Raw genomic sequence first — 13672 nt, forward strand, 5'->3', positions numbered from 1 at the left:
AGACAGGAAGAAAAGTGCTGTTGAAAGTAATAGCATGTAAGCCTTTTTCCTTTCATCTGTGATCACTCTTTCTATTAATATCTATCTGTCTCAACTTATGGTGTTTTTCATTTCCTATTCAACATAGTTCCAAGGAGAGAAAAAATAAAATTTTAAATTATTAGTATGAATTTTACCATTCCCCTTGACATTGTGCAATGCCAGTTTTAATTGCGAAAATCTATGAGAGTCTAACTCTGACACAGTTACCCAATTACACAATTTGCGTTTTGTAATTTGTCCACAGGTCTGTGTTTTGTGCTTGCCACAGCAATGGAAGCACTGCACAAAACACACTCAACTGTTTTTATTTCACTTCTCAAGACACGCGCATTCCAGCAACAGCTTACTGATGAGTCAGGGCAGACTGGAAGGAAAAGAAACTCTGGGTTGCTCCGTCTTTTGCATTTTCTCCTGTCGTCATTTTCAGCGTAAGTACTTGGCTGATACAAAGGCACATGAGAGAGAGAGAATACAACCGGGCTCTTTGGTCATTCATCTTTCTGAAAATGTTAGTGTCTTCTTTCTGCGTTCAGGCAAGTCCCAATTCAAACGGAAGACATGGCCTCGCAGGGCTGTGTGCCCGCTTACCCTCAGAGGAGCCCTTTGACCTTGTGCTTGCTCTGGGTCTCGCTGAGTTCCCAGGTAGTGTGGTGCCACTGGAATCTGTGCCCACCGGGCATCCAGAACGCTGGATCCATTCTCTGTGTGTCTGTGCGTGATCAGTCACGTCTGACTCTTTGTGACCCCACTAACTGTAACCCGCCAGGTTCCTCGGTCCTTGGGATTATCCAGGCAAGAGTACTGGAGTGAGTTGCCATTTCTTTCTCCAGGGGATCTTCCCCACCCAGGGATTGAACCCACATCTCTTGCACTGGCAGGCGGATTTTTAACCACTGAGGCACCAGGGAGCCCAGATTTTGACTATTTGTTGATTTGTGTGATTGCGTTCCTTCACGCCATGCCATCTTTACTCAACTGATAGCTCTTCCAGGCCAGACACTGTGTTGGTTGTTGCTCAGAGCAAGTGCTCGGAAAACACCTGTTTGAAGGAGAGGTGAGCGCCAGGAGTATTTTCCCGAAGGGATTCTGATAAACCACTATTGTTAATGAACAGAGAAGTTCCTCATGATATAATGTTGAGTTCAAAGAAAGATTGGTGTGAAACAGTATAAAGAATGATTCCCTTGTAGCAACATGGATGGACCTAGACATTATCACACTGTCAGACAAAGACAAATATATGATACCACTTATATGTGGAATTTAAAATGATACAAGTGAATTTATTTACAAGAGACAAATTGGCTCACAGACATAGAAAATAAACTTACAGTTACCAAAGGGGAAGGGTGTTGTGTGTGCTTAGATGCTCAGCCGTGCCTGACTCTTTGTGACCCTGTGGACTGCAGCCCACCAGGCTCCTCTGTCCATGGGATTTCCAGGCAAGAATACACGAGTGGGTTGCCATTGCCTTTTCCAGGGCATCTTCCCAACCCAGGGATCGAACCCACGTCTCTTTTGTCTCCTACATTGGCAGGCAGATTCTTTACCACTAAAAGGGAAGTGGGGAGGGATAAATTAAGAACTTTGGGTTAATAGATACAGACGACTATATATAAAATAGATAAACAATAAGGACCTACTGTATAGCACAGGGAACTATATTCAGTATCTTGTAATAACCTACCTTAAGACGTGTACACTTACACCACTGGTATTTATTTGTATTACTATTTTTACTATTTTTAATATATAATTTTAAGTTTCAGAAGTAATACTCTGTTTATACTTGTTTTAACAGGTGAAACTCTTTTAATCATCTCTTGCCACTGGCCTCTCTTTCCACCCCCTGAATGTAACCAGGTTTGTAGCCCAGTATGTATCTATTTCTTTTTCCACATTCATGCATATATCTGTGGATAAACATAACTACATGTATGTATAAAGGTTTTGAAAAACAGACTTCAACTTTTTTGTTTGTTTGTTTTTAGCTGCAGGGCTTCCCAGGTGGCACTGTGGTAAAGAATCTGCCTGCCTATGCAGGAGATGTAAGAGACCTGGGTTCCATTCCTGGGTGGGGAAGATCCCCTGGAGAAGGGAAAGGCAACCCACTCCCCTATTCTTGCCAGGGAAATCCCATGGACAGAGGAGCCTGGCGGGCTACAGTCTATGGGGTCGCCAAGAGTTGGACATGACTGATCACATACACACAAAGTGAGGTGCTGAGAATAATCACATTAATTAATCATGGCTTAATTAATTAATCATGGCTTAAGATTTCCTTCATTTTTACCGAATGTCCTAGAGCCCGTCCAGGACACCACATTGTATTTGTTTTTGTTGTCATTGTTTAAACATTTATTGATTTATTTTTGGCTGCATTAGGTCTTAGTTGCCTGCACGCAGGATCTTTCACTGCAGCCCCAGCGGCTTCTCTCTTAGTTGCCCAGGGGCACGTGGGATCTTAGTTCCCCAACCAGGGATTGAACCCGTGTCTCTTGCATTGGAAGGAGGAGTCTTAACCACTGGACCGCCAGGGAAGTCCCACCATATCATATCTGAATTGGCACATCTCTGTAGGCCCCTCCTGGCTGTGACAGTTTCTCAGACATTCCATGTTTTGATGAGCTTGACAGTTCTGATCAGTCCTTGTCAGCTATTCCGCAGAATGCCCTGCTATTGGGAGTGGTCTGATGTTTCTCTCCTAATCAGACTGGGGTTATGGCTTTAGGGCAGGAAGACCACAGAGGTAAAGCACTGTTCATCACATCATACCCAGAGCACCTACCATGTGCATGACTTATCACAGTTGTTGTTAACCGATCACCTGACTGAGAGAGTGTTTTCAGAGTTCCCCAAGGTCAAGTTGTCCCCTCTCTCCATACACACTGGACTCTTTAAAAGGAAGTCACTATACAGAGCGGGCACCTACGTAGTAGGGACTTCTGTTCCCCTTCCTCATGAATAGAATAGTTGTATAAATCATTTGGAATTTTGCACAGATTTGTCTCTTTGCCCATGTTTTTTTTTTAAATGTTTATTTTATTTATTTGACCACATCAAGTCTTGGTTATAGCATGTGGGATCCAGTTCCCTGACAAGGGATTAAACCCAGGCCCCCTGCTTTGGGTGGTTGGCATATTGGCCACTGGGCCACCAGGGAAGTCCTTTACTACGTACTTATTAATCAATCATTTACAACGATATGGACTCATGGACATTTATTATTTATTATTTATCCTTTGGGTATGTGTGACATAGCTCAGTCAGTAACGAACCTGTCTGTAATGCTGGAGACCTGGGTTCAATTCCTAGGTCGGGAAGATCCCTTGGAGAAGGAAATGGCAACCCACTCCAGTATTCTTGCTTGGAAAATCCCATGGACAGAGGAGCCTGGCGGGCTACAGTCCATAGGTCGCAAGAGTTGGACACGACTTAGCACTCTCTTTTCTTTCTTTCTTTTTGGGTATGTACTTCTTTATTTATCTTATTGCTCAAATTGTTCTAGTTTTGGCCATTGGGAGCTTGTATCTATAGGATTTTATGTGAGTTTTTTTGTTTTGTTTTTGTTTTCATAAAAATTAGGTAAACTGCATGTGTGTGTACATGCTAAGTCTCTTCAGTCATGTCCGACTCTTTGCAACCCTGAGAACGGTAGCCTGCCAGGCTCCTCTGTCCATGGGATTCTCTGGGCAAGAATACTGGAGTGGGTTTCCATGCCCTCCTGCAGGGGATCTTCCCAACCCAGGGATCAAACCCACATCCCTTATGTCTCCTGCACTGGCAGGAAGGTTCTTTACCACTAGCATCACCTGGGGAGCCCCACCTTTTAGTATCTATGCATAATTCTCTGTTGTTCATACACAGAATGGATTCTACTGTTCTACTGATGGACATTGGATTGTTGCAGGTTTTTTTTTTTTTTGCAACGACAAACAATACTACCATAAACATTCTTGTACTTATTCAGAAATTATACGATAGATTCCCCAAAGTGGAATGCAGGGTCAAAAGACATGTATGTTTTAAATTTTGGTGAATACTGTCATTTTATTTCCCAAAAGGATGATCACAATTCACCTTTCAAGTAACAAGGAATGAGAGTGCTCCTTTTTTCCACACTGTTACTACTACTGGATGTCATTTCTCTATTTTTATCAATATAATGGGGACAAAATGCTATCTCCTTATTTCTTTAGTTAGAATTCCTCTGGTCAGTAGACCCCGTAAGCTGTTTTTCATATATTTACTGACCATTTGGGTTTTCTCTTCTTGGAATTGCCTATTTGTATCCTTTGCTCACTCCTGTTAGATCACTCATCTTTTTTCTCACAACAATTTGTAGAAGCTTTTTCATATAGTATCAATAAGAATGATAATGCTTTGTTTTTCGAACGTGTTGTAAATATTTTTTTATCAGTTGGTTCCTTATATTTGACTTTGTTGTGGGTGTCTCCTGCAGTCCAAAAATATGTTGTTTTGTAGTTAAATTTGCCAGTCATTTCCTTTAAGGCCCCCGGGTTTGTCTTATTTTAGGAGGCTCCACTCACTCAAGTTTTTATAAATGCTTTCTTCACGTTCTCTTGATTGTGGTCATTTTAAAAGATTTAATATTGCACCATGTCATGTAAAACATCACACTCGTATGGTAGTATAGTTCCATTTACACCCCCAACATTGTCCTCTGCGCTTAGTCACACTCCATGTGTCTATACAAAACTCACAATACAATATTACTGATTTTGCTTTAAACAGGTGTCTTTCTAAGGAAATATAAAACCAAAATTTTCCAGTTTTACCGAGACACGGTTAATATGTAATTTAAAAGACAGCTTAAAAAATATTTATCTACGTATTTGTCATTTCCTGCGCTCTTCGTCATCAGAGTTCCATCTGGAGAATTTCCTTGAGCATTTCTTGTGGCTGGCAGTGAACTTGCCTTAACTTTCATTTATCTGAACCCGTCTTTATTTCACTCTTACTTTCTTTTTTTCCTAAACTTTAAAGTTTTTATTTTGTAATCAGATACAGCTGACTAACAGTGTTGTGGTAGCTTCAAGCGTAGTGAAGGGGCTCGGCCGCACACACGCACAGATCCATTCTCCCCCAGGTCCCGCTCCCGTTTAGGACGCCCTCGCTTCCTTAGAATACTTTTACTGGGTAGCCTTCTGTTCTCTATTCTCGAAAAGAGGTTCTCTGTGTTAGCACGTGAAGGGCCTTGCGCTGGCATCCTCTTACATCTGTTTTTGATGAGACGGGACTTGTCATTTGTACTGTTTCCTCCATATGTCTTTTTTCCTCTGGCTGCTGCTTGATTTTCTCTTTAGCCACGGTTTTCAGCACTTTGGATGTGGTGCTCCTAGGTGTGTGTTTGTGTTTATCCTACTTGAGGTTTGTTGAGCTTCTTGGATCCACGGGATTATGTTTTCTGCCAAACTTGGGGAGATTTTGGCCCTTATTTCTTTGCATGGTTTTTCTACCCTATTATCTCGCCGCTCCTTCTGGGCTCCTGATGCACCGTTTGATGTTGTCCCGTGGAACACGAAGACTGTTCATTTTTCTCCCCAAATTTATTTCTCTTCATTTTTCAATTTAGATAATTTCTATTGATTTTTCAAGTTTAGTTTAGCTTTTCTTTGCACTTTTAAAATCTTTTGTTGACTTCATAAGGTGAGGTTTTAATTTTAGATGTGGTGCGTGCTGCTGCTGCTGCTGAGTCGCTTCAGTCATGTCGGACCCTGTGCGACCCCTTAGACTGCAGCCCACCAGGCTCCCCCGTCCCTGGGATTCTCTAGACAAGAACACTGGAGGGGGTTGCCATTTCCTTCTCCAATGCATGCATGCATGCTAAGGCGCTTCAGTCGTGTCGGACTCTGTGCGACCCCTTAGACGGCAGCCCACCAGGCTCCCCCGTCCCTGGGATTCTCTAGACAAGAACACTGGAGGGGGTTGCCATTTCCTTCTCCAATGCATGCATGCATGCTAAGGCGCTTCAGTCGTGTCGGACTCTGTGCGACCCCTTAGACTGCAGCCCACCAGGCTCCCCCGTCCCTGGGATTCTCTAGACAAGAACACTGGAGGGGGTTGCCATTTCCTTCTCCAATGCATGCATGCATGCTAAGGCGCTTCAGTTGTGTCCGACTCTGTGCGACCCCTTAGACTGCAGCCCACCAGGCTCCCCCGTCCCTGGGATTCTCTAGACAAGAACACTGGAGGGGGTTGCCATTTCCTTCTCCAATGCATGCATGCATGCTAAGGCGCTTCAGTCGTGTCCAACTCTGTGTGACCCCATGGTCAGCAGCCCACCAGGCTCCTGTGTCCAAGGGATTCTCTAGGCAAGACTACTGGAATGGGTTGCCATTTCCTTCTCCAGATGTGGTACTTACCTATTCTATAAATCTCATTTGAAAAAATATCTCCCATGTCTCTGCTTAGATGTTTCCTCATATGTCTGCTTCTTCCTTTAAATCCTTGAATATGTTTATAATAGTCTTGTTAAATCCTTTCCTGCTCATTCCAACATCTAGGTCCTCTTCTATAGTTTTTTTTTTTTTCCTCTAGGTTATATATCTCACTTTCTTTTGTCTTTGCGCACGCAGGTTTTATAGTATGGTAGATATGAGTGATACATTGTAGGGAGTCTGGATTTTGCTGCATTCTTTTCAAGAGCTTTGAGTTTTGGTCTGGTAGGTAGTTAAATAACTGGTGTTCCCTGACCAGGGATTGAACCTCTGTTCCCTGTATTGCAAGGCAGATTCTTAACCACTGGACCAATAAGGGAAGTCCCACCAGGTTTGGTTTTGAGTTGTGTTTGGGAGAGTCTCTTTTGGTTTTGTCTTTAGTCCTTGGGCATGACCTTCACCCTAGGGCTTAGTTCTTACTCCTAAAGCATGGCCTTTTGGGAGTCTCAACTGAATAACCCAAATATTGGGGAAGTACATCCTGGTTCTGTTTGAACTCCGTGTTCCAATGTTGAGCAAACTTTGCTACTCTATTCAGCTCTCAGCCCCAAGCAGTTGTCTCTGCTGAGCCTCACAGGGTTTCCTTCTGTATACACACAGCCTACAGCCCAGCTTTCTTCAGCAGAAGAATCAAGAGGAATTCCCATGTAGACTTTTGCCTCCTTCTATACCCTGTTGTGCTGCTCCTGTACCCTGACCTGCAAATTCTTGCTGCATCAGCAGCCCCAAATACTGCCTTCTGACTTTTCAGCTCAGGAAGACCACTCCTTTGCTTGGGATTCCCTGCAGTTGGGAAATTGTCGCCAGGGAGAAAACCAGCAAACATGGGACTCATCTTTTCTCCTTCCCTTTTCTCAAGGATCACAGTCTGCCTTGCCTATTTTCCAAAGCATGAAACCAATTGCCTCTGATTTTGTCCAGTCTTATACAGTTGTTGTTCAGGATTAAAGGATTAGTTCATCATCATTGGAAGTGGAAGTCCTACTTTCTCTGTCTTTTTGTAAATGCCTTTTTAGAGGCATAATTGACATAATACAATGTACCTATGTGAAGTGTACAATTTTTAAGATATTTATTTATTCGTCTACATTGGGTCTTAGTTGCTGCATGTGGGATTTTAGTTCCCTGACCAGGAGTCGAATCTGCATCCCCTGGATTTTAAGGTGTTCTTTTAGCCACTGGACCATCAGGGGAGAACCTAAAAGGTACAACTGATGAGCTTTTATTTATGTATATTCCCATGGAACCATCACCACAATAAAGTAATAAAGATAATGAACATATCAATAACCCCCAAGTTTCCTCTTGTTCTTTAGAATTGAAGACATCTCAGCTTAAAACCATCTGAACCTGGTGCCTCCTAAAAATGATTGATACTTACTTTTACAAACTCTATTACAAACTCTGTACTAGTCTTTTTAGGTCTAGTCTTCTCTTCTGGGGAAATTGTAATATTCTATTTGTTTTTTTTTTTTTTTTGCAAGGAATGATGGTATTTCTCATAGATTTTCTAACTGTTTGATGCAGAGTTATACAGAATAGCTTTTTGTAATCATTTTTAATTGCTTTTATTAGTGGTTACACGTCCTTTCTGATTCATGGTTACAGTTTATTTTTTTTTTCTTTTACCCATGTTTCAGACTTGCCAGGATATTTTTCCTTTCTATTTTATTGGGCCTTTCAGATCCTTTCGACTATTTTGACAAATTGTTATTTTGTTTATTTTCTGTTTATTTTTAGAATTTTCTTTCTACTTTACATGGTTCTTGTACTAATTTTTTTAAATTGAATATTTAACTCATTTATCTTTTTAAAAATAGTTACAACCTTCAAGACTACACAATTTCCTGAGTACAGCTTTTGTAGTATCACCATGGTTTTGTATGACATGTTTTATTCGTAAGGTTATAGATAATTTGACATTTCACTATTTATTAATTTAAGTATAGTTGATTTACAATGTTATATAAGTTTCAGCTGTACAACATAGTGATTCAATGTTTTAATAGAGTATACTCTATTTCTTATTTTATTTGAAATTTTTATTTTTGGTTACACTGTGTGGCTTGCAGAATCTTAGTTTCCCTATCTAGGACTGAACCCTGCCCCTGTAAGTGAAATCTCAGAGTCCTAACCATTGAACTGCCAGGGAGTTCCCAATATTCCATTTAAATTTATTACAAAATAATGGCTCTATTTTCCTCTGCTGTACAATATATTCTTGTTGCATACTTATTTTATACATAGTAGTTTATATCTCTTAATCCTGCGCCTCTATCTTGTCCCTGAAATTTCACTTTTCAAAATTTATTTAGAAGTGTTTCTTAATTTCCAAGTGGTTACATTTCCCTCATATCTTTGTTGCTGATATTTAGTTTAATTAGAGTCTGTTCAGAGAACAGAGCCTATGTAATCTCTACTACTTGGTTATTTAGAAGATTAAAAAATACAATTCAGTGGTTTTTAGTATATTCACAATGTTGTGCTGATATATCCACAGTCAAGTTTGTTACATTTTCATTGCCTCAAAAAGAACCCCCTACTCATTAGCAGTCATCAACCCACTGTTCTCATCCCACCCCCAAGTCTTAGGCAGCCACTAATCTACTTTCTGTCTCCATAGATTTTCCTGTTCTGGATATTTCAAATAAAATAAATCTTACAATAAATGGTCTTTTGTGACTGGCTTCTTTCATTCACTGTAATGTTTTTAAGGCTTTGCCTATTGTAGCATCAATCAGTACTTCATTCTTTATCATTGCTGAATAGTGTTCCACTGGGCTTCCCTGCTGGCTCAGACGGTAAAGAATCCGGAAGATCCCCTGGAGAAGGAAATGGCTACCCACTCCAGTGTTCTGGCCTGGAGAATTCCATGGACAAAGGAGCCTGGTGGGCTACAGTCCATGGTGTCGCAAAGAGTTGGACACGACTGAGTGACTTTCACTCACTCACTCAATATTCCATTTTATGGATATACCACATTTTATTCATCCATCATCAGTTGATAGATATGTGGGTTATTTCTGCTTTTTTTTTTTTCAGTTCTACCAGTTTATTGCTACCAACCCATCTCCCTCTATCCTCATGCATGCAAGCTCAGGCATGTAACCCCACGTACTGCAGCCTGCCAGGCTCCTCTGTCAATGGACTTTTCCAGGCAGGAATACTGGAGTGGGTTACCATTTCCTTCTCCAGACTTTTTACCTATTATGAATAATGCTCTTTTGTTCTTATTTGCATTTATCTGGCATGTCTTTAACCGTCTACATGTCTGTCTATTTTCATTCTTTTATTTTTAACCTTTTTTGTCAATTGTTTAGTTTTTTTTTTTTAATACTAGATCCAGCTAGGTTTTTTAAAAAAGTCCAAATTTCTGTTTTTGAGAGGGGAATTCAGTCTTTTATTGTATGAATAGTTGTATTAGATGTTATTCCTTTCATTCTATTTTATGTTTATTATTTATGCTACTTTATTATTTCCTCTTTCTCTATTTCATTACTTTGCTGCCTAATCATATTCCTTATCCCTCCTGTTATTTTAGAAGCTCTCCTATACTTTTTGGTCCTACATTGTTACCTTCCCATTGCTGACATCATAATCAAATGTACATTTCTTTATTAACATACTGCAGTTAAATATGACTGAGGCTTTGGAGGTACTTGTATTTCTCCAATCTACCTCCATTTTGCTAAACTAGATTGACATTTCTAGTTTAGGGTTTTAATAAGATTTCTCATCAGTTCATTTCTTCTGTTTTGAGCATACTTACTTAGAACAAATAATACAAGTGTTTGGATATTTTTGCAATTTTCTCAGAAGAAAACTAAGGGAAGAAAATGAGTTATCTTTTAGCAAGGTACTATTTGCACTTTGTCCCCAAATGACTGCCTGCCCTGACCATATTCACCATCTCAGATGAGCAGGATGTATGCTGGTGTTTAGGAATAATTTCCTTTCTTGAGACACCCTTAGCCCATACACTCGCTCCAGTCTAATGGCACTTTTGAAACCCACAGTGCTTCCCCTGCCCTGCCTTTGCTCATCTGCCTGGAATGTTCCCTTTCTTTCATCTCCATCTCCATTTCCCTGGGCACGTCTCTTTCAAAGCCATTTTCTGACCCAAACCAGATGTAAGCACTTCCTTCTTTGAACCCCACAAGGTAGCTTGTTTATATCTCTTCTGACACTTGGCATTGCTCATTGCGTCTTGTATTAATGAGTTTGGGGTATTTTCATACCTTTACCCCTCTCCTGGGGGATAAAAGATAGCCTATCTGCATCCCCAGTGCCTACCACAGTCCCTGGCTCATAATACATACTGAACAGAAATGATTAGACTGGATTGTGCAAATCAAGGAGTCACCCACTTGAATGGCAGAAGAGGCAGACTTTTAGTGAAAACTTTTGTGTATTTTCTTTTTGCATTTAAGAGACAAAGGGTTTGTAGAGAAGAATTGTCTTCGTCATGCTCTGTTGTTTTATTCAGTTGCTCAGTCATGTCCAACTGTGACCCATGGACTGCAGCACGCCAGGCTTCCCTGTCCTTCACTGTCTCCTGAAGTTTGCTCAAACTGCCCTAGATGTGCACATTCTCAAGAATTTCCCTTCTAAGACAAAACACATCACTCACCAGTGATATTAATAACCATCCTTCACGGAGGGCTTCCCACCCTCTACTGTAACAGTATCTGGGAATTTTTTTTTCTTTTTTCTTTCTGTATCTGGGAGTTTTGAAGCCAATTAAATAAGTGGTAACATGGATTTTTCATGTATCATTATCCTGTTATTTCTCCTGCCATCAACCAGACACAGATGTTTAGCTTACCGTACTGTTGGGTCTGTAGATAAAGTATAAACGGTCATTTAGGAAAAAAGTTACATATCTTTTAAGCTTCTGCTTAAAAAAATTTTTCCCCTGTCTTGTTTTTTATTTCCATTTTTTTCCTGGTGTACAACCTTTATTATTTAACTGTTAGAATTATTCAATTTCTTTAATAAATAGGTTTCAAGGACGGCCTGTAGCTGTGCCCACGCTGGTGTTGGAGATTTATACCCTCACAGGCTCAGAGGTTGGTGGGGGTCAGAGGAGTAAACAAGCAGGGTGACTGTTGCTCTGATGGGGTGAGAACCTGGGGCAGCCATTGGCGGCTCTCTACCCAGTCTTAAGTTTCAAGGAAAGCTTTTCAGAGGCTGTATGGACTGGAAGACCATGAGGTGGAAGAAGAGCCCTCTAGATGTAGGTGGTGCAAGGAAACGGTGGGAGAAAAGTATACCGAGCATAAAACACAAGCGCAGAGGACACGTGCACGTTTGAAGAACTGCGGTAATTTTAAAATGCGTGGAGTGTCCTGGCAAGAGATAAAGCTTTTCTGTCTTTCCCCTATTTTATTCCCTTTTTTTTTTTTTAAGAAACACAGTGCCAAGGCACCAGTAGTTTAGCCCTAGGGCAAACAGGCCTTCTGTTGTGGTTAGCGCCCAGCAGACCTGGGCTAGCTGCGGCTCTTAGAAGCTGAGCTTTAAGTCCTGGCTGCGGCCTCCCTAAGGGCTTCACTCATAGCTCAGTCGGTAAAGAATCTGCCTGCAGTGCAGGAGACCCGGGTTCGACTCCTGGGTTGGGAAGAGCCCATGGAGAAGGAAATGGTAACCCACTCCGGTATTCTTGCCTGGAGAATCCCATGGATGGAGAATCCCATGGATGGAGGAGCCTGGAGGGCTACTGTCCATGGGGTCACAAAAGTTGGACATGACTTAGTGACTAAAACACACACACACGGCCTCTCAACCTTGATACTTAAGTACCGGGACAGTGCCTTATTCACTCTCTGCTCTGTCCACAGACCTGGTACAGAGCTCAGTTTTGTTGGATAAAGAAGATGGCCACCCAGGACCTGGGAGTGCTTCCCTGGTAGCTTGGTCGGTAAAGAAGGTGCCTGCAGTGCAGGAGACCCGGGTTCGATTCCTGGGTTGGGAAGATCCCCTGGAGAAGGAAATGTCAACCCACTCCAATCTTCTTGCCTGCAAGATCCTGTGGTCAGAGGAGCCTGATGGGCTACAGTGCATGGGGTCGCAGGAGTAGGACATGACTTAGTGACCAAACCATCGCAGGACCTGGCAGAGATCAATATTATCCTTTGGCACAACCTGACAGGTGGGGCCCCCAAGGTGGGTCGTGGGGTGTCTTTGGTCAAAGAAGTGGTTAACTTAGCTGCAGGCTTTCTATGACAGATTTGCTAAGGAGAACCTCTTCACAGAGCATCATGCCCTTGATGTTGTCAGCCAATTAATTCCTTAAGTACTCTAAGTTAGCAAAACCCTGCTGATTTGATTTTATCTGTCTTTTAAGACTGATCTTTGATCCTATCCCATTCCAGCTGGACTTCCTCTCCTCTCCTTCCCTCCTCCATTACTGACGGTGCACAATCTAATTACCTCATCACCCCTTAATTTATTTATGAAAAGACTGAGGTTAAAGAAAAAAAAAAAGAAATTTCTTAGTCCTTTGGGACTTTCTATAAAAGCTTTCCTTTTCCCATTCCCTCCCTTATGCGGGATAAAACCTCCTTTTGTGTCTCTGGCAATTTGGAATTGTTCTTACTTAAAAATTTAGGTAAATAAACTTCCCTCCCAGGGCTGAGTGGAGGCGAGCCTGCAGGTTAAGCCTGGCCTGCGGACTCCCAGTGGATCAATCAATCTATCAACAAGAATTCCTTGATCTTTCAGGAAGCGGCTTTCAAAATCAGCACACAGCTTCTGGGTGTCCTGGCTTCCTCTGCACAAGACACTGGGGAAACGGAGCTTTTTGAAATTTTAAATTTTATTATTATTACACAGATAATGCATGGATACATTAATCTTTAAAAAAAAAAATTGAATGCCAGTAATATGCAGAGTAACAAGTGAAAGGCTATCTCCCCCCTTTCCTTGCATCCATCCCCACTGTTTGACATTGTATCCTTTAATTCAGACCATTTAACCATGAGTTTTCTGACATGTACAATTATATAAACATCTAACCGTAACATCTTTCAGTGTCCTATCTTTTTGCCTTTTCATACTGTTCAGGGGGTTCTCAAGACAACAATACTGAAGTGCTTTGCCATTCCCTTCTCCAGTGGACCACGTTTTGTCAGAACTCTCCACCATGACCCGTCCATCTTGGGTGGCCCTAC

General features: G+C 41.5%; 1 long non-coding RNA gene across 1 annotated transcript; it reads left to right on the forward strand.

Annotated features, from left to right (window-relative positions):
• The first annotated feature begins 286 nt into the window (after positions 1 to 286).
• Positions 287 to 7976, forward strand: LOC139037835 (uncharacterized). Its single transcript, XR_011490766.1, has 3 exons — positions 287 to 470; positions 1844 to 1917; positions 7104 to 7976. It is a non-coding gene; the product is annotated as an uncharacterized lncRNA (long non-coding RNA).
• The last annotated feature ends 5696 nt before the right edge of the window (positions 7977 to 13672 follow it).

Source organism: Odocoileus virginianus, chromosome 12 (assembly GCF_023699985.2).
Source record: "Odocoileus virginianus isolate 20LAN1187 ecotype Illinois chromosome 12, Ovbor_1.2, whole genome shotgun sequence".
Taxonomy (NCBI): Eukaryota; Metazoa; Chordata; class Mammalia; order Artiodactyla; family Cervidae; genus Odocoileus; species Odocoileus virginianus.